We start from the raw sequence: 16,917 nt of genomic DNA, 5'->3' as shown, positions 1-16,917 counted from the left end.
TGAATTGTTTTTCCTAAGAGGTATTTCATATTTTCTTCTATTTTTTTCATCTATTTTTTGTTTTGTTCGACAGATTCTTAAGTATTATTAAATAATTTACTTTCACTTGTTCGATTCTGATTTTTAGTGTATTATTTTCTTCAGTTACCTTTTTTAGCTCCTTTTGTATTTGCCCAATTGAATTGTTTTGTTCATTGCATTTTTTTTCCATTTCATATCTATTTTGTAAGGAGTTATATGCTTTTTCCATTTCATCAAATCTATTTTGTAAGGAATTCAATGCTTTTCCTATCCCTTCTTGCAAAGATCTCATTTCCTTTCACTATTTTTCTTGTAATTCTTTTAAGATATTTTATAAAATTTTCCAAGAAAGCCTTGAGAAATGGAGACCAGCTCACAAATCACTTTGGGGCTTCATCTGGAGTTAATTGTCCTTTTGGAACCTCAGGATTTGAAGTTTGTTCTTTTGCTCCATAAAAACTTTGATGAGAGTTCTTTTTTTTGGGGGGGTTGCTCATTTTTTTAAGGCTTGAGGTTTGTTCTTAAAGCAAAGGAGTGAAAGCTCTTTTAGTTTGCCCTGGGACAATTCTGTTGATTGACTTCTGGCGCTGGGTAATCTTGGCTAGGTCCAGTTCTTCAGGGGCTCCATGGTTTACAATTTGTCTTTTGTAGCAAATCTTTTAGATCACTGACTTGCAACTAGGACAGAGTAGCCTAAGAGATTCACAGAATATTCCCCAGGTAAATGGAAGCAGAAACATTCTGACTCCCCACCCCAGCTCCTTGTCCTCGACTCCCTGTGCTGCAGTCTGGGCTCTGCAGATTGTCCCCCGGCCTGTTTGAAACAGACCCTTTTTGAAGTTCTTCCAAGGTATCTGGAAATGTGTTGTACTCCAAATATTTGTGGGTTCTGTGACTGCAAAACCAGTTTACTGTTGGTTTGAGAAGTTGAAGGGGGTCAAAGAAGGAAAGTTGTGTCTGCTCTCCACCATCTTGGTTCCTCCCCCCCCCCCCATTTTTACTATTCAGTGTGAATGCATGAAACAGCTTTATTGTGTTAAACTATGGAACAATCCCTACATTCAAGAAACTTTATGTTTTTGAGACAAGCCATATGAGTAGATTGATATTTCTTTTTGCCCCAGTAGCAATGTCATTATTAATTTGATTGTGTTTTTAAAATTAGAAAACCCTGGGGACAATCAGAGTATACAAGGGCAGGGTTTTCACTGAGAAAATGGTAAGAAGTAAAATGGGGGTGACACTTAGATATTATGAACTCTTTTTTCTTATAAGTCAGAACTCTGTATTTGAAACAAGGATTCTTACAAGATGCTAACTCAGTGGAATTGATAAGACAATGGTTATCTATTTTAGCATGGTGATTTATAGCTTCCTAATTCAGTATGATTGATTTAATCTTACAACAAATAATGGTTCCCTAGGGATATAATGATTGGTTTATATTCAGTATACTGTAAATAATCTAATTATAATAAAGCATGTAAACTGGGACAAATTCAGCCAGGGTGGGACTCAGAGACAGATTCATTCCATAGTCCACCTTTGTGGTGGTTGGAGGCTGGAGCCCTCAGACTCAGAGACAGATTCACTCCATTTCACTCCATCGTGGCGGCTGGCCTCCTGCATTTCTCCACTGAGACCAAGGTCCATCTGAAGCTCTACCCTAGGAAACTAGACTGTGAAGGAGAAAATAAAGAATTTGGACTTTATTCCCTGGCTATTCTCATGGTGATTATTCAACTGAAATGAAGGCTGGTTCAGAGATCTTCAGAAAACCAACCCGAACACTACACTTTTTGAGGAGTAGGTCCTGGATAAATATTCTGGAGCTGAAGATAAAATTTTTCCAGATTGTGATCTCTAATTTAAGAATATAGTGACAGTATGATTAGTGAGAAGATAGCAAGAAAATAAATATGCCTCTGGTATAAAAATTTCTTTACTTTTCTTATGTAATGGACATCTACTTTGTTTCTAGTTCTTTCTTACTTTAACTATTTTGCTATATGCTGTATTTATATAAAAATAAATATTTTATCTCTTTTTTTCTTGAGTTATATGTCTAGAAATGAGATCTCTGAATTAAGGGATAAGACATTTTACTTACTTTGTTAGCATAATTTTCACTTGGTTTTCACAATAGTTGGGATATTTTGTAGCTCTATCAAAATGTATGAGCATATTATTTTCCCATAATCCTACTGACATTTATTAATGCTATCTTTCTCTCTCTCCCTCCCCCTCTATTTTTCTCTTGTGTTTTTTTTTGGAGGGGGGCTTGTTTGTTTACTTTTTTGCATATATTCTGTGTGTCAGTTAAAACACTGTATTTGTTATGATGTCTGCTTTATTCTTACTAATGATGAGGAGTAATTTTTTTTACTGTATTTGTACAGCCATTTAGGATGAAATTTCCCAAAGATATAAAATTACAATCATTAGGTTGTACTTTTAACAAACTTTTTTTTAAAGCTCATATACTTTATATTACATATCAATTGGGCAATGGTTTTTGGCCTTGTATATTTATTAGATGTTGATGGGATTTTTTGCTGTTTTTGTAAATTAATACTGATATTCAGGAAATTTTTTCTATTCCACAAGCTTTTCAACATTCTACAGTTCTGTAGTTTAAATGCCACAGTAAGAGAAATACTGTTTATTATAAAGACAAATTTAAGGATGCCAAAATAATCAATATTTACCAAGAACCTACCCAATAATAATACTATGTAAGAGTAATACCCAATAAAATTATTATCAAAAATACTACATAGAACAGAAGCATCACACACATGATCTAAGTTTCACATTTTCACTCTGTCACATGCAAATGTCCCTCAAACAGAATAAAATTTAATTGGGCAATATTTAACAAAATAAGTAAAAAAGACAATAAAATATTCATAATTTTAATTAATTTCCTAAATCAATATGTGGCCTATAGAAATGTTTAGTGGCCTCAGTTTCTATATGAGTTTGAAGCTGGTACCTGAAGTAGCTTAAAGGAAGCTAAAAGTTACAAGAGGTGAAGATGAGTAAGGAAAGCATTCCAGATATGTTGAATTAAAAAAAAAGTAGACAGTCACTTGCCTCAGTAATTTAATTTCTACTTAGAAATAAAATATGAACAGGTAATAAGGTAAATAAAACCAGATAGTTTGAGTGAGACATTAACAACTGAAGGGAGTCAAGAAAGTTAGTACCCATACATTCAAGAACTCAATTTTACTAATTTTATATCTTGGAGAAATTTCATTCCAAATTTTTTTCCTATTTCGTTTATGTTTCAGCATTGTCTGAATTATGATTCTTAAAATCTCATAATGAAATATACTTCCTTCTTTTGTGGGGAGAAGTAGAAAACTAGAAATTCAAAAATGGTGGATACATTATCAGAAGTGTTCATCATAACTCTTATTTTTAGCTTAATTTTTCTTTGTTACAAGGAGAGAGTCAGCTCTTAACAGCTATTAACAGATCCCAATTGATTCAAATAATGAATCCTGTGAAATGGTGGCATTATTCATATTTCCAGTGGAGTGGAATGAATTGCCATAGTTTACATAATTACAACTCCGAATTATAACATTCATGGAACTACTTCATGAGTTCATTATTCACACTGATCAAAAACAACCTCTATGATACAGAAGTGAAAAAATCATCTATAACAATTTAAAAATAAAGTAAAAACAAGATGTTAGAGAAAATGCTCTTTATATCTTCTTCCTACTCCAAATCATGTGTACTAAAAGCAAGTTTTTTTTCTAAAATTCGAAATTTTCTTCATTCTGAGTATTATGATAAATAACATACATGAAATAAAATGGTAGGAATGCCAAGCCAATTTCAAAGGATGAGTTTTAGTTCCAATTGTGACTCAGAGTAGCTACTTTACTTTAAACAAATTACTTGCTTAATTCCTTTGGGATGAATTTTTCTTATCTGTAAAATGGGAGGAAATAGAACTGAGGGCATGTTTCCTAACTTGTTGTTGGAATGATTTTTCAGGTATGACTTGAAATGATCACTAAGGTTCCTGTGGGCAATCTAGACATTATAAGCTATAAGGGCTGTGAATTAAGCAAATGATAATGGTTGAAATATTTTTACACAAAATGAAAAAAACCTTTTACATCTTAATCTTTTTTATAACACAGAAATAAAAAATAAGAACTTTAATCCAGCTATCATATTTTCATATATTCATACCTTGGATCTAAACAGCAGGAGCAATTAACTTATAAAAGTATTATATTTGCTTTGCATTAAACATTTTAAATGTATATTAGTTTAAGTATAAAGCCTGTAAAAAATCACATCTTTTTTATCAATTGATTTTTCTCACTCCCTAAGCTCTCTCATATATCTTTTTCCTTTGAACTCAAAAAACTATTTTCCTTATAGACTTTAGGACACATTTTATTGTGTTAAGGACTTCAAATACTGAAAGAACAAGCAATCTTTGAGCAATCTTAATATCTGCCAGTTATATGGTGCTCTAAAGTTTATAAAATGTTCAAAGTTTGAAGATTCGGATAACAAATCCAGAACTGGAAGGTACCTCAGAAGCCCTCTCTAATACAACACACTCATTTTGTAGATGAGAAAAATGATCTCCATAAAGGTTGAATGACTTTTCCAAAGTCACAAATAGAAAATAATGGAAAGAAGATTTTAACTGGCATTCTTTACACACATACATACATGTACATGGATATAAAATATATGTATAATTTAGACTTTAAAACTACTTCATGAAGTAAAAACTTCAAATTATATTATCACCATTTTACAGATAAGAAAACTGATTTATAGAGGTTGTAATTTGTTCATCATTAGTAATTAGCAGAGGTAGGATTTGTACTCTGGTTTCTCTGAATCTCTCCATCATGCCCTGTTTCCTCATCACATTATAACCATTCATTTATGAGTACTCATTAAATAATTTGTTTATGTGAAATTCAGGAGCATTTTTAAATGTTGTATATGTCACTGTAATGGCTTTCTATCAGAATCTTTGTATTGGGCATTACAAAACAAACTGTTAGTAGATTCTTATTACATCCTCCATGAACATTTAAGAAATTATTCTTATCATATCATACTCCTTCACACACATACATTTTATTAACTCCCAAGAGCTTAAGACAAATATCAGACACCATAAAAATTTTTTTCTCATATTTCACCAAGAAAAACTCTCTGTTTCAATCAGGATGCTCTTTTGAGTATGTTTTATTAATTCCCAAGAACATTTCCAGGTGTATGAGTATTTACACCTCTGCTGTGATGATTTATTGAGTACTTCTCAGGGTTGCTCATTCAACTTTGGTTTCCATGTGGCACTTAAATTTCACCTGTGTATCAAGAAGCTATGGCATGTGGGCTAAACCAGGTTGAGTTTGACTGATGGGCCATAGTGATTTAAGAAGCTATTTACCCCAAACATGTGATGACTTCCCTAGTAGAATAGGTTGATGAGAATAATTTGTTCCAGTAGTCATGAAGGCATCTGAAGCAGGCTCTGTGGAGTACTGATAGCTTGATGCATCCTGAGCCATCACTAGTCATCCTTACTATTGTCTTGACATGGACTGTGATGACTCTAGAAGAAACAGTAAAGTTGATGACTTTGTTCAATTCTGCCTCACTTAAATCCAATTCAATCCAATCCACTTTACACACGTAAAAACATCTTCTTGTGCTGTTATTGTTCCTTTCAAAAAATAAAGAATAAATAATTAGTTACCATCACTGTGACTTTCAGGGTGACATATTTTCCCATTTTTTCAGTTTACTCTAAACCTTATTTTTGAACATTAGTGTTTTTCAAAACAAAACAAGGAAAAAAATTATCTTTTCCATAAAGTTTGTTTTGTTCACCCTAGTATACAAAAATTGCTAACAGAACAGAATTTATATTTTATATTATTCCTTGGCCAAGTAAATTTAGTTAATTCAATTTAATACATGCATCAAATAACAATGTATCAAATATTGTGCTAAGTACTGCTGGGAAAGGGTCTGTGAAAGGAAAAAAAGTCAGTCAATATGCATTAATGAATCTTTTATTGTAAGTCAATATTGCTTCAAGTGCAAGGAACAAGATCATATTAGACATGAAAGGGATGTAAGATAAGATCTACATCAAACCCCATCCTTGTACTGGTGAGGAAAATGTTTGATCATAGGGATTAAGTGACCAAAAACACAGAATTAGGAAGCAGTAAAATAATTAATTAAAACCCAAGTATTCCAAATGCAGCACCCTTTCTACTGTTCCATGTTTTTCTCTTTAAGATAAAAAGTTTGTAAAATGTATCACATGTCTGTCAAAATGCTGTATTAATCAGTTGTGGCAGGATTTATACCATCCTATGTCAGAAGATTGTCAAAACAATATAACTTCAAATGTCTTATCCTGCAATAAAAAATAATTTAATTCTTCAAAATATAAAAAGGAAGTTGGGGATTTTGTCAGGGTTATCCACTAGAGAGCCAATTTTTAAGTTTTCCATATGATCATTTACACTTTGGAAATCAGCAAACAATATACATTACAGCTTGTTTTATTATATAGATCTATTATATAGAATTAAGAATATGATGGGGATAATGAGAATACAATTGATAAATTGTATTGATACACATTGATACACATTGATAAATAACATACATGAAATACAATGGTAGAAATGCCAAGTTTGGTTTCAGAGGATAAATTCTAGTTCAAATTGTGACCCCCCCCCAAAAAAAAAAGAGATATTTGTTAAATATTTACAGATATAATAATGGAAATATTGTGATTCTTGACCAATAAAGAAGAACTGGTGGCTAAAGTGAAAAGGATATGAACTTTTGGAAGAAGTGATCTTTTCATTTTAAAGTTTCTGATAGAAGAAGGGAGAGTAAAGAATAGTATAATATAGTTCTTAGATTTGATGAGAATGAGTTTCATAGAGTTCAGAAAAAAAGAGTCATATATCTTAAAATTCTACTGGGAAATTGTACCAAGAGCGATGAGAAACTCTCAATAAAAGACATTTTTAAAACAGACATAGAAAGCTATTTAAAGAAAACAATATACTTAGTGAGAGAGCTCTTTGATTAACTTAGATTACAAAAGATGGATAACTGAACTTATACTAAGACTCATAATGAACTGAAGAGTAGGACAAATGCTAGAAATAGAAAATTTACCTGTGGTTCATTAGAATAAAGAATTCTCGCATAAGGAAACTCTCTATACAAGGAGATTAGCATCTTCTCTGCAATTCAGAATCTTATAGTGAATTTCCTAGAGCAAAATATCAAAAACTGCACCTGTGGGCAACATGTGGGCCACAACATTATATTTAAATTAGATTAAAATATAACTGGAAAATATATAAAATTCCAATAGAAAAAGTGTGATGTTAATATGCAAATTTCAAATTCAATACATGTCTAAGAGCAGAGAGAGAAGTACTCAAATCTACTTTGCATCTTTTTTTTTTCTACAAAAGATAAGAATATTTGGATTGGGAATGATATAACATAAATTGTTAAGAGATAGTTGAGGCCTAAGATAAACAAAATGTTAAAAAGAGCCCTTAGCTATGAATTAATTTTTCCTAACAAAGATGAAATACCTTTTAGGCAAACAGCAGTTAGAGAAAAATCAGAAAAAGGGAGAGGTACTTCAAGACTGGAGAAAGGCAGATATACTATTTTTCATGGAGAAAAATTGAGTGGTTTCTTCATTTTATTAACTTAGTGGGATTGACTTTTTTTCCTGGTAAAATCATAGAGCTAAGCCATCATGATTTCTTAAAGGTCAACTCAAACTAGAATAATTGCATCATCCCTTTTCAGAATCAAATGTAGATTGAAATGTAGATCCAAGAAATGCTATGACACAAATAGCTTTAAATATTATTTGTCTTTATTAATTTTTCAAGAAGCAAGTAATGATTTTCAGTATACAATGTCAATGCAAATATTTTCTTTATAATTCACTATTACAGAGAAACATTATATTGAAATACATTCTTATTTGTTTAAAACCATTATGAACTACTATGTTTTACTTTAATTTTACATCTTAATTATTATTTTCCAAACATTCATTGAATAAAAGAAAAATAAATGAGCAGTGTAACAATCCTCTCTGAAGTTATTTCTTCAACTTTCATACCTTTTGGAAATCAATATTCCTAGAGAACAGATTATTTTTAATCCAAGGTTATAAGAGAAAGGCTGGGGAGATCAGTTTCAAGGATTTCTATTCATGAGCCCTCTCCAGTATTGTTCCATTGATAATCAGCTCAATAATTATTTGAATTCTTTCTCTTCTCCCTCACCCAGTAAACCTTGTAATTCATCTTTCTTTAAGAAAATGAAAACAATAAAGCAGTGCAGCAAAAAAGAACCAACAGAACATTTGATTCTGAGAATGTATAGAATATTTCATACTCACAGTATCCTGTATTTACAAAAAAGAAATAGGGTGTGATTTTCCAAATTCTTTTCCAAGGATGCTTATAATTATACAACATATTTATGTACTTGAAAAGTAATATTTCATTTTCCATGCCAGAGGATCCTTCCTTCAATATTCTAAGGGATTCTATCTCCTACATCAGAATATATATATATGTATATATATATATATTTTTTTTATTTTCCCCAGATGCTAATATATTCTGATCTCCTCAAAAAAACAAAAACAAAACTTTATATCTATTTTGTATAGGTCTCTTATATCTCCTTTGAAAGAACATAATTTATTGGGGGGTAGGGCCAAGATGGCAGAGAAGACACTAGCCTTATTCTAAATTTCCTTCTACCCTCACTACTAATTATCAAATTCAGCCTCAGAAATAGTGCTTGACTGGTAAAATATATGAGTACTGGAAAATTCAACAAATTACCAGCTGAAGATAATGTGGAAGATTTCCAGAAAAGGTTCGACCTGATCAGAGGGAGCAGGCCAATGTGAGAAGGGAGACAGAACCAGAGGCTAGCACACTGAGCAGAGAGGGTTGGGGATGGTCTCCATGGATGAAAAATTGTACTCTACCACAGGTTGGATGCTCTGCTTTGGTAGCAAAGCAGCAGATCAACAGAGAAGTTAAAGCCAAAGGTGGAGTGTACTCCAAAAAATGCCAGAATTTAACGGGATTTGGCTACACCCAACCAACACTGGAAGTGAGTGACTCAGCACAGACCACAGCACAGCTGTGCAGCCACATTCTGTAGCACGGGATTTTTGCCACAAATTTCCAAGGGAGGGGGGCCTCTGTCTGGGGCAGACAAATCTACACAGCAAGAGGGCTCTACCCCAGGCAATAGAACTTCTGCAATGTGGTTAGTCTTCTCAGGAAAGAGACATTTCTCGTGCAAGGCTCTTCCCAGGGCAACTGCTGATACCCACAGCAGAGTTCTGCCCAGGGCAGTGACACTTCTGCTTCTCAGTTCCGGGCAGCAGTGGATCTGCACAACCAGGCTCTTGCCAGGGCAGAGACACTTCCTCTGTGCCTCTGTGCCATTCTTCCCAGGGCTCATGACTACACTTCCCAGGGCACAAACACTTCCGGTGCAGAGTTCTTCCTAGAGCATACCCACAGCTCAGCCGCACTTAGTAGTCCATTTGCAGAACAGCTACTGTCCTTATATCTATCCCTGTTCTGCAGAGGAAGCTGGTAACCTCCTTACCCTGAAGGCAGATCTGAAGGGCTTTAAAAATAAGTAAAAAAGCCAAGCAAACACTAACCATCAACAGCTTCTATGCAGAAAGAGAGCAGATTTTCAACCCTGAGGAGATTAATAACAGTCTCCAGACAAAACCCCAAAGGGGAATGTAACCTGGTCCCCATCACACAAGGATGTCCAAGAAGAAAATATAAAAGATCTCAAAAGAGAGCTAGAAGAAAAATGGGGAAAGGAAAGAGAATCTCTGCAAGAGAATATGGGAAAGGCAGGCAATTCACTTTTTAAAAAATTGATAAAGTGGAAAAATAAAACGTTTTCCTGAAATGTGAATTGGAAAAAGAAAATATATCAGTAAAAAATTAGTGAAATGGAAAAAAAATTCATAGAGCAAAACAACTCATTTTAAAACTCAATTGGACATATACAAAAAGAAGTTTAAAAAAAGCTAATGAAGAAAATAACTCATTAAAATAAGAAGTGAACAAATAGAAATGAATCAGTCGAGCAAAACAAAAAAAATTAAAAAATAGAAAAAATGTCAAATAGCTTCTTGTAAAAACAACAGACCTGGAAAATAGATCTAGGAGAAATAATTTGAGAATTATTGGACTTCCTGAAAATTACGATGAAAAAAAGAGCCTACATACTATTTTAAAGGAAATCATCAAAGAGAACTTCCCAGAAGTAATAAAATCAGAAGGTAAAATAGGCATTAAAAGAATTCATCAAACACCTTCTGAAAGAGACCTTAAAATAAAAACTCCAAGGAATGTTGTGGCTAAATTTCAGAACTATCAGACTAAGGAAAAAGTATTACAAGCAGCAAGAAAAAAAAATTCAAATACCAAGGAGCCACAATAAAGATCATTCAGGCTCTAGCTGCTTTCATGTTAAAGGATCAAAGGGGCCGAAATCTGATATTACAAAATGCAAAAGAACTTCCAAGGAAGACAATGGACATTTTTTTTTTGAGGTTGGGGTTAAGTGACTTGCCCAGGGTCACACAGCTAGGAAGTGTTAAGTGTCTGAGACCAGATTTGAACTCGGGTCCTCCTGAATTCAAGGCTGGTGCTCTATCCACTGCACCACCTAGCTGCCCCAAAGATGGACATTTTAATGAGACAGGTGAATTCTATTTGTTTTTAATGAAAAAATCCAGAGCTGAACAAAAAAAAAAAAAAATTCCCAACTATAGGACTCAAGAGAAGCAGAAAAAAGTAAAAAAAAGAACTCTTGAGAACTATATTTCTGTTATGGACAAACACAAAGAATGGATGTACAATTTGATTTTACTGATATAATATTTAAAAAGTGGAAGAAGAAATGGACAGGGGATAGTATTAGAAAAAGGGAAAAGAGGAGATAAAAAGAGGGAAACTACATCCCAAAAAGATGCAAAAGAAACCTATATAAGGGAATTTAGGGAGGGGAAGGACTATTGTGTGAATCTTACTCTCATCAGATTTGGCTCAAAGAGAAAATAATTGACATATTTGGTTTACAGAGAAAATTTTTTCACCTCATTAAAAAGTGGGAGAGGAAAGGGTAAAAGGAAAAGAGTAACCAGGGAAAGATATAAGAAAGGGGAAGGGATTCAAAGGGAGTGAAAGGAATTCTAAAGAGGGAGAGCTGTGTGAGGCAAGTGGTGTCCATAAATTAAATACTGGGGAGGGAGGTAAGGGGGTAAGAAAAAGAAAAGCATTATCTGAGGATGATGAGATGGTAGGAAATACAGAATTAGTCATTTTAACCATAAATGTGAATGAGATAAACTCTCCCATAAAGTGGAGATGGATAGCAGACCGGATCAAAAGCTAGAATATGTTGTTTAGAGCAAACACATTTAAAGCAGTAAGATATATACAGCATAAAGGTAAAAGGCTGGAGCAGAATCTATTATGCTTCAGGTGAAGTCAAAAAAGGAGGAGTAGCCATCCTTATCTTAGATCAAGCAAAAGCAAAAATTGATCTAATTAAAATAGATAAGGTAAGAAACTATATCTTGCTAAAGAGTAGCATAGACAATTAAGCAATATCAATACTAAACACATATGCACCAAATGATAAAGCATCTAATGTCCTAAAGGAGAAGTTAAGAGAGTTGCAAGAAGAAATAGGCAGCAAAACTATAATTGTGGGAGATCCCAACCTTGCACTCTCAGAATCAAACCATAAAAATTCTAAGAAAGAAGTTAAAGAGGTAAATAGAATATTAGAAAAGTTAGGTGTGATAGCTCTTTGGAGAAAACTGAATGGAGACAGAAAGGAGCACACTTTCATCTCAGCAGTTCATGAAACCTATAAAATAGTGACCATATATTAGGACATAAAGACCTCAAAATTAAATGCAGAAAGGCAGAAATAGAAAACACATTCTTTTCAGATCATGATGTAATAAAAATTGCATTCAACAAAAAACTAGGGATAAATAGACCAAAAAGTAGTTGGAAACTAAATAATCTCATCCTAAAGAATGATTGGGTGAAACAGCAAATCATCAACACAATTTATAATTTCACCCAAGAGAATGACAATGGTGAGACATCATACCAAAATTTGTGGGATGCAGTCAAAGTGGTAATAAGGGGAAATTGTATATCTTTAGAGGATTACTTGAATAAAATAGAGAAAGAGAAGATCAATGAATTGAGCTTCCAACTTAAAAAGCTAGATAAGGACCAAATTAAAACCCCTCAATCAAATATTAAACTTGAAATTCTAAATTTGAAAGGAGATATTAATAAAACTGAAAATAAAAAACTATTGAATTAATAAATAAAACTAAGAATTGTTTTTATGAAAAAACAATAAAATAGATAAACCTTTGTTAAATCTGATTGGAAAAAGGAAAGAGGAAAATTAAATTGTTAGTCTTAAAAATGAAAAGGGAGGGGGGGCGGAGCCAAGATGGCGGAGAGGAAACACACGACTCAGTGAACGTCCTCACTCCCTCACAACCAATTAGATAAATTAAGTCTCAGAATTAGCTCAGGACTGATAGATACCACAAGGACTGGAAGCACGACTTACCAGCTGAAGAGAATCTGGAGTTTCAACAGGAAAGGTCAGTTCTCAGGGGAGGAATAAGAAAGACCAGCACAGACGGTGGGGTAGGGGCACACTGCGCCCATTGCGCTGGGAGGGGCTCTGGGATCAGAGAAGCCACTGAGGTAAAGGAATCTGGCACAGGCTGTTAGCTCTTCTCTGCTAATTATTTAGCAGTTCAGAAGAGAAAGCCAAAATATTTTAAAACTCAGATTAGATTTTCCCCAGACCCTGGGGGTGACTCAGGCACCAGGGGGTGTGGCCTCAGCTACCTCCTGAGAATAGTTAAGAGACTGACAAGTGGGTGGATACGGCCCAAGGCAACACACACTGCCTAGCTTAGCTGGAGGGAGTGGAACTCAGCTCCAGGAAGTCCCAGAGAAGCGGAACCTTTGAACTAGGGACCGCGGTTTCTGGCAGACACTTCCAGTTTGAGCGCAGGGGCTTCTTACGTCACCTGCTGCAGACACCCACTCCCCACCCGGACACATAGGCTGGGCTTCTTGCTGTCTTCACTATTCTACGCCCTCGAAGCACAGTAGTGCTAATCACCTCTGAGGCACCACCAGGGAGGGGGTGGGGAACTCTCTCCCAGAGCTCTCTCTTAGCTCAGGCTCAGGAGCCGCTGCATCCATCCCGTCTGGGAGGAAGCTGGTAAAGAAGTAAATAATTTCCTATCCCAGAGACAGACCCCAAAAGATTTTTTTTAATTATGAGCAAAAAAGCTAGAAAAACCATAGATTCCTTCTATACAGAGAAAGAGCGGGTATCCAACCCCGAGGAAGTTGACAGCAGAGAATCAGATAACAACCTAAAGGGGAACGATTCCTGCCCCCCATCACATAACTCTCTCCTAGAAGAAGCTCTTAAGAAATTGAGGGAGATCGAAGAAAAATGGGGAAAAGAAAGGGAAGTTATGATAGAGAATAACAATGTCCTGAAATTGGAGTTGGAAAAAATAAAGAATTCACAGGAGATGCAGGGAAACAAAATTAGTGAATTAGAAAAGGTTAAAAAAACACAGGAAAGTAGGATTTCTGAATTGGAAAAGATAAAAAAGTCTCAAGAAAATAGAATTTCTGAATTGGAAAAAGAAAATAATTCTCAAAAAAAAAAAAATTAGGGAAATGGAAAAAAACTCAATAGAGCAAAATAATTCATTTAAAAACGAAATTGGGCATTTACAAAAAGAACTAAAAACTGTGAAAGAAGAAAATAACTCCTTAAAAGTCAGGATGGAACAAATAGAAATGAATGATTCACAGAGAACCCAAGAATCAGTCAAACAAAACAAAAAAAATGAGAAGCTGGAGAACAACGTCAAATACTTACTGGGAAAATCTATAGACCTGGAAAATAGATCTAGGAGAGATAATCTGCGGATTATTGGACTTCCAGAAAACTATGACCAAAAAAAGAGCCTAGATTCTATTTTACAGGAAATTATCAAAGAGAACTGTCCAGAGATAATAGAAACAGAAGGGAAAGTAGATGTGGAAACAATTCATCGAACTCCTTCTGAAATAGACCCTAAAAAAAGAACACCACGGAATATTGTGGCTAAGCTGCAGAATTACCACACAAAGGAGAAAATCCTGCAAGCAGCTAGAAAAAAACAATTTAAATACCAAGGTGCCACAATAAGGGTCACCCAAGATCTGGCTGCCTCCACATTAAAAGATAGAAGGGCCTGGAACCTGATATTCCGAAAGGCAAAAGATCAAGGACTGCAACCAAGAATGAACTACCCAGCTAAGTTTAGCATCTTTTTCCATGGAAGAAGATGGTCATTCAATGAAACAGAGGAATTCTATATGTTTCTAAGAAAAAAACCAGACTTAAACAAAAAATTTGATCTACATCCACAAGACTGAAGAGAAACAGAAAAAGGTACACAGAACCCTTGAGAACGGTAACTTTGTTGTGGGTATATAAAAAATACTCAAGGATAATTTGATTTTACTGATATAAAAGAAAAAAAGGGGGGTGTAGTAAAGGGAAGGAGGTCGGTTCAGAAAAAGGGGAAGGAGTGATAAAAAGAGGGAAACTACATCCCAGGAAGAGACATAGAAAATACACCATATCTGAGGGAACTTAGTGAGGGGGAGAATCATTGTGTGAATCTTACTCTCATCAGAAGAGACTCAAAGAGTAAATAATTAACATATTTGTTTTTCAGAGAATTTTCTCTCACCTCATTAAAAGGGGGGAGAGGAAAAGGGGAAAGGAAAAGGAGAATAAGTGAAGGGACTTGGAGGGAGGGGGGAGGGATCCTAAAAAAAAAAAAAAAAAAAGAGGGAGGGTTGCGCGTCACAAGGGGGGTCTGTAAATTAAATATCGGGGAGGGGGATCAGGGGGGTCAAGGGAAAAAAGTATAATCTGGGGATAATATGATGGCAGGAAATACAGAATTAGTAATTTTAACTGTAAATGTAAATGGGATGAACGATCCCATCAAACGGAGACGGATAGCAGATTGGATCAAAAAGCAGAACCCTACAATATGTTGTCTACAGGAAACACACTTAAAGCAGGGAGATACATACAGAGTAAAGGTAAAAGGTTGGAACAGAGCCTATTATGCTTCAGGTAAAGCCAAAAAAGCAGGGGTAGCTATCCTTATCTCAGATCAAGCAAAAGCAGAAGTTGATCTCGTTAAAAAAGATAAGGAAGGAAACTATATCCTGCTGAAAGGTAGCATAAATAATGAAGCCATATCAATACTAAATATATATGCACCAAGTGGTATAGCATCTAACTTTCTAAAGGAAAAGTTAAGAGAACTGCAAGAAGAAATAGACAGTAAAACTATAATAGTGGGAGATCTCAACCTTGCACTCTCAGATTTAGACAAATCAAACCACAAAACAAACAAGAAAGAAATTAAAAAAGTAAATAGAACATTAGAAAAACTAGGTATGATAGACCTTTGGAGAAAACTGAACGGCAATAGGAAGGAATATACTTTCTTCTCAGCAGTTCATGGATCCTATACAAAAATTGACCATATATTAGGACATAAAGATCTCAAAATTAAATGTAGGAAGGCAGAAATAATAAATGCCTTCTTCTCAGATCACAATGCAATAAAAGCTACATTCAGTAAAAAGTTAGGGGTAAATAGACCAAAAAGTAATTGGAAACTGAATAATCTCATCTTAAAGAATGACTGGGTGAAAGAGCAAATTATAGAAACAATTAACAATTTCACCCAAGATAATGATAATGATGAGACATCATATCAAAATCTTTGGGATGCAGCTAAAGCAGTAATAAGGGGAAATTTTATATCTTTAGAGGCTTATTTGAAGAAAATTGAGAAAGAGAAGATTAACGAATTGGGCTTACAACTTAAAAGGCTAGAAAAAGACCAAATTATAAACCCCCAACCAAAAATTAAACTCGAAATACAAAAATTAAAAGGAGAAATCAATAAAATTGAAAGTAAAAAAACTATTGAATTAATAAATAAAACCAAGAGTTGGTTTTATGAAAAAGCCAATAAAATAGATAAACCTTTGGTAAATTTGATCAAAAAAAAGAAAGAGGAAAATCAAATTGATAGTCTTACAAATGAAAAGGGGGATCTTTCCACCAATGAAGAGGAAATTAGAGAAATAATAAGGAGTTACTTTGCCCAACTTTATGCCAATAAATTTGATAACTTAAGTGAAATGGATGACTTTCCCAAAAATATAGGCTCCCTAGATTAACAGAGGAGGAGATAAATTGCTTAAATAGTCCCATTTCAGAAAAAGAAATAGAACAAGCTATTAATCAACTCCCCAGGAACAAATCCCCAGGGCCAGATGGATTCACATGTGAATTCTACCAAACATTTAAAGAACAATTAGCCCCAATGTTATATAAATTATTTGAAAAAATAGGGGATGAAGGAGTCCTACCAAACTCCTTTTATGACACAGACATGGTACTGATACCTAAACCAGGTAGATCGAAAACTGAGAAAGAAAATTATAGACCAATCTCCTTAATGAATATTGATGCTAAAATCTTAAATAAGATATTAGCAAAAAGACTTCAGAAAATCATCTCCAAGATAATACACTATGATCAAGTAGGATTTATTCCAGGAATGCAGGGCTGGTTTAATATTAGGAAAACTATTAATATAATTGACCATATTAA

Source organism: Sminthopsis crassicaudata, chromosome 5, assembly GCF_048593235.1.
Source record: "Sminthopsis crassicaudata isolate SCR6 chromosome 5, ASM4859323v1, whole genome shotgun sequence".
In the NCBI taxonomy this organism is placed as follows: Eukaryota; Metazoa; Chordata; class Mammalia; order Dasyuromorphia; family Dasyuridae; genus Sminthopsis; species Sminthopsis crassicaudata.
The sequence above is the reverse complement of the archived record's forward strand: the minus strand, read 5'-3'. Positions refer to the sequence as shown.